We start from the raw sequence: 5,596 nt of genomic DNA on the forward strand, positions 1-5,596 counted from the left end.
TTCTTCCTCCCTCTGTGCTGTCAGACATGAAGGCTGTCGAGGAGTGAGGCTTGATCCCCACACATAGTATAGGGGTGGAGGGGTGGAGGGAGCGGGCGGGGGGCGGGGGGGTTGACTTCATGCTAAATATTGTGTGTGACAGGTCCACTGTCGAAAGGACGTCCCCCCTGCTCTCTCTCTCTCTCTCTCTCTCTCTCTCTCTCTCTCTCTCTCTTTGCGCACACATGCGGCACACACGCACGTATCCACACACTCAGTACAAACACGCACTCCCCCCTGTCCCTCCTCCTCCCTCACCCACTGGCTCTCTCTCTTTCTGACTACAAATACACTCTCCATCTCTTTCTCTCTGCAGCCTTGAGGACGGTTCCTTAATTTACCTGCTCTGTTGTCTGTTGGGATGGCACAGGTGAAGACCTTCTGTACGGATGCTCGGGGGTCCAAATTTAAGGGTTTGGTTTGAATCCAGTTTTATTTGATTTTCTTTGATGCTCAAGCACAACTTTATAATGCATTGTTCTGTGCATCAGGCAGAAAGACAAGTTCTCTGCAGTCAAACTGACCTCCTTTGATGAAGAGTGAGTTTCAGCACATCATCTTCATTCACCACATTTAAAGAAACATGAATATTGAAGAACAAAGAGACGTAGAAAAGACAGATTTTATAAAAGAAGCTGCTTACATGTGGACACATCAGCTAAGATATTTAAACACCTAGAGAAGTTGAAGGTGAGGTTGTAGGCTTGGTACTAAAAAGTCCAACAGCTGATATAAATGAAAATGTACAAAGATGATTTAGTTGAAGTGAAACCTCTTAACGGAGGAACAATCTTCAAATTGTCTCGAATCAAAGATGAGAAATAAACATTTATAACCCAACCCTCCTTTTGTAGTTCAGGGTCTCTCCTCACTGTCTGTGATTAGAAAAGAAAACCCTGAAATTGTAAAGAAGCAGTGCTAACGGGACGCAAACAAAGTGACCATGAAATAGTTTCACATGAACATAAGTTACTTCACAGTTTGCAAAGTCATGCTGCTTTTATAACTTCATAAAGAACCAGGAGAGTCCCTGGGAGCTGCTGAGGTGGCACGTTGGTCATCTATCCATTTCAGCTCTCCTGCAGCACAGTTCACCAACAACAAAGAGCCACTGTCCCTGCTCTGTCCTGGTTTGCACGTCTGTTATATCCATAGACTGTATAAATAATGGACGTAGTATCCGTGACGTCACCCATCTGTTCCTGAGCGCTGTTTTGAAGCTAATCGTCGACGGCAGCTATATTGGAAATGTTGAACTCAACCAGGCAGAGTGTGACGTGAAGAGGCGGAGTTTGAGCCTCCTAGCCAACAGCTATGTGTTCCCGTCCGGGAGTCAAGTCAGTCATGTCCTTATTTGGGTAAAAACTTGTAATCTTAATATCTTCTGAACCGTCGTGTTAGAAAAAATTCACCCCCTGTACAGTGTGTGCTGATAGAGAGATTAGCTACGTACAGCCAAGCTGTTTTTTGAACCAGGCTGTAAACATGCTGTAAAGATTGTCTCTTTGAATTGGTGTGTATGTGGTTTCTGGTGTTTCTGCAGCCAGCCTCAAGTGGATTCTCGATGAATTGCAGTTTATAACACTTGCGCATGGGCTTAATAGTTTGAGACAGGAGGTTGCTGCTTGGTTATATCATGTTTTTTTTAATGCAACATTAGCCTGAAACCTGAATCTAAACATCGCTTTCACCTGAGTTACAAGTGTCATTTATCCAGTGGTGGACAAAGTACATGTCTTCATAACTAAAGTCAAAGTATAGATCCTCCTGGTCAAATATTACTCCAATACAAGTGAAAGTTGTTCAGTCAGATTATGACTTGAGTTAAAGTCCTGGAGCCTGTTTCACCAGCTGTGCATAAGTTGTCCAAAGTTAGGATATAAAATCCTCACTAAATCAAAAGTAGAAACTAGTTAGTTTGTAACTTAAGTTGTGTCGTTGTTTGGTTTCACCACAGAGATGTAAGGTTTATCTTAACTAGCAGACCGTAACGTCCAAACTAACCAAAACATTGTGGCAGATATGACGTTTACACCTCGTGCAGCCAAACAGAGGAAAGCACAAATTTTGATGCAGGGGTTGTGACATTTTTTTTCATGCCTTATCGTCTCAGAACTGACCAACAGCTGAAACAAACGTCTGCCAACTGCCGCTACTGTCACAGAACAACAACAGAAGTTATGTAAATCTTGATAAAGTGTCACAGTAAGGTGATAACTAAAGCCTAAAGCCTTAATCTACAGTTTGTATAATAACAGTGACCTTGAGTGCTAAAATGATCAACTACAACATACGTTAATATTCAGGAGTGCAAATCTTGGTCATCATATTTTTACAAAGGATGTAATCTCTTGCGGATAACACATCACCAAAGTAATCTATCTGGGAGAACTCTCCTCATCCTCCAAATCATCCCAGCTTCCAAAACGACGCTCTATGGCAACCGGTACTCTGCAGAGGACTTTACACCTACTAAGATTTAAGTGTAACAATTAAGTTGTAACTTAGGCTGACATTGGAACTATCTCAGCTGGTGCAATGCCCAAAACGTTAGTAGAGAGTAAACTCCATCCTGAATGAAAGTTATGTTCAAACTAGGCCACGTTTGAACTTACACACAGCTGGTGCAACAGGCTGCTGGAGTACTTGCTTTTAAAAATACTGAAGTATTCAAAGTACTTTCTAAAATATCTCTAAATGTATTTTCACAAAGCATGAGGTCAGTCAAGTTTTATAAATCTGTTAGCTCCAGACCTCCACATGCTTTCTCAGGTTAGATGCTGATGTTTTGGAGGCTGTGATGAAGTTTGTGTGGTAAACAGATCAAAGATTTACAACAATACAAACAATCATTCTTTATTTTAAAACCTCAAACGTGGGTTTAAAATATGGCCGTGGTGCTCAGGTAGAGAATCATCATCCTTCTCAGTCATAGCCATCATCACCACGACTAAATGAACGACTGATCTGAAGAACGTTTGATCTACGCTCAACCCAGGTACGGCTACACCACTGAGACAAACCAAACACAAGGACACCAACAGTTTACGGTCTTTGAGATCTGATTTCAGAAAAGAAGATTCATCAGCTGACTTCAAAGATAAAGTAGAGAGTGACTAGAGCACTGATAGAAATGTAGAGGAGTCTAAAGGATGAGATTTGTCTTTAAATGGAGTCAAAGTAAAAAGTTCCCCAAAAATAGTACTCAAATAAAGTACAGATACTGAAAAGGAAGTTAGGAGATGTTGAGAGAGACAAAAGCAGACACATTTCAGAGTAAAAAAGACTCCTTGACATTAAGAGAATTTGGATTTAAATTTAGCAGACTGAGATGAACAGTGTTTCCTCTTTATGAGCTATAACAGCAAACTAGACCATCAGACAGGACATTTTCTATGTTGTGATTTTGAATGCCTGAAACGGTCATGAGGGGACAGGCAGCAGAAAAGAAACAGTCTTCTTTTACCTCCATACAGCAGATGTCCTCAGTAAGTGATGCGTTTGACTGTCAACAGAAAACACGACTTCTACATGTGCAGGACAAAATCAGCAAAGATGTTAGAAGTGTCCAGAGGGGGCGCCAAATTCAACACAAACAGCACGCTCCTCATTGGAGCAGCAGGGTTAGTCTGAGAGGAAAAATTGGAAGCAGTTGAGGAATGATGATTCTTACTGACTTTATTTGATGAGTTCTTGTAAAGTGGAGTCCACCCTGCATCTCTGGTCACTGATGGATATGAAGAGAGGGTCTTTCCGGTCCTCTCAGACCCACTCAGTGCTCAGGGGTGTTAGACATACTAAACATCAACCAGAGAAGCTCTGTTTCTGTCTGCTGGGTGATGAGGACAGACATTACTGAGGGGAAAAGTTCTTTAAAATGACGTAAATGTTGTTGAAGCTGTGAGTTCTGGATACTTACTGAGCTAAGCTGCTAACATCAAATAAGATCAGCAAACTATAACACTCACTGATGTTTTTCATATCGTCAAACTATAAACTGATGAAACTGAAGTCATTAGTCAGGCTTTGGTACTTCCTGGTTGCACACACAGCTGCTCAGAGAGAGAGAGAGGGGGCTCTGCTGCATCCTGATTGGCTGTCTTGATGTGATTGGCCTCTGAGTTTTCTGTTGTTCCTGCCTCCTGCCCTCTTGGCTCACCGCCAGCTTTGGCTGCATTTCCAGATATCCCAGCATGCTTTGTGTTCCAACTCAGCCCCTTGCATACACAGTGAATGAGAGCGATGGCAGTCTGTTGGCGTGCAGTGAGCAAACACGCTGAGAGATGAAATGTGATGAGAAGAGAGAGAGAGAGAGAGAGAGAGAGAGAGAGAGAGAGAGAGAGAGAGAGATGGAAGTTGAAATGTTCTTTTAGATATCAACAGATGTTTCATGAATGCTGCACTGACCGTTATAAACTCTATCATCTGGAAGCCACAGTTTTCAGATGTGAAACATCCTAGAAAGAAAACTTCACATGAATTCTTACTGATGACACCAAACCCCCTCTGATTCTACCTACACCGCCTCCTAAAACATCAAAACCTGATAACCAGAACATGCAGAACACAGAAGAATGAGGAAGAAACAAGAAAATAACAGAGGTTTTGCTTCACCTGCAGTATTCTGGTCATAGACTGTATAAATAATGGACGTAGTATCCATGATGTCATCCATCTGTTTCTGAAGAGCTGTTTTGAAGCTTATCGTCTGCGGGTGCCATATTGGACATGCTGAACTCAACCTAACTTCTGTCGAGCTAGTGTAAGGAAAAAAGCATTCAGGCTGCACTTGTTTTTGAACCAGGCTGTAAACATGTTTATTTCTGCTGTAAAGATTGTCTTCTTTGAATGGGTGTGTATGTGGTTTCCTGTGTGTCTGCAGCCAGCCTCTAGTGGACACTCGATGAACTGCAGTTTTTAGCACTTCTGCATGGGCTCCATATTTTAATACTGGAGGTTGCTGCTTAATTCTGATAGAACTTTATTTGAATTAGCAAGAGCAAAAACATTTTAGGGGGAAAAATGAATATGAAGATAAGTTGTTAAATGAACCTGGCTAGATTAAAAGTTGTGGTGCCGTCTACATCAGCTCAATGTTTTCACAAAGTGTTTCTTTATGCTCAAAAAGGAAGTTTTGAAAGCCAAAGCATCATCCAACTCTTTGATGGTCATGTGTAAGAGGAAAAGTCAGGTGTGGCTTCAGAAATAAAAAGTTCTTTTATCATTTAAGCTAAATCTGCATGACCTTTACTAAAGACACAAGTCACACACTCTGGACACTTACCCGGGACTTCCACCAGATCTGTTTCTGGTCCATCTCTGGTAGGCTGCGGTCCGGCTCCGTACTCTCTCGTCCATCAATACCCACCGGTTACTTTTTCAGAACGCAGCACGGAGCAGGACCTCCGGTCAGCTGGAGTAATGTGACCGAGGTTTTCCCGCAGTAATCCCTGAATCAAGGATTCTCCTCCTCCTCTCCTCATCCATGTTGTCTTTCTGGTCCTCTGAAAACCTCTGACCTGTTGACTCCAGGCCTGGCTCCGCTCATCATGACTTT

The 5,596-nt window shown here is 42.3% G+C and overlaps 1 long non-coding RNA gene across 1 annotated transcript; it reads right to left on the minus strand.

Moving 5' to 3' along the window:
- Positions 1-3,335: 3,335 nt before the first annotated feature.
- LOC117811910 lies at positions 3,336-5,376 on the minus strand. The gene is made up of 2 exons (XR_004631080.1): positions 5,324-5,376; positions 3,336-4,315 (listed from the first exon to the last, which is right to left on the minus strand). It is a non-coding gene; the product is annotated as an uncharacterized LOC117811910 (long non-coding RNA).
- Between the last annotated feature and the right edge of the window lie 220 nt (positions 5,377-5,596).

This window comes from Notolabrus celidotus, chromosome 4 (genome assembly GCF_009762535.1).
Source record: "Notolabrus celidotus isolate fNotCel1 chromosome 4, fNotCel1.pri, whole genome shotgun sequence".
Taxonomy (NCBI): Eukaryota; Metazoa; Chordata; class Actinopteri; order Labriformes; family Labridae; genus Notolabrus; species Notolabrus celidotus.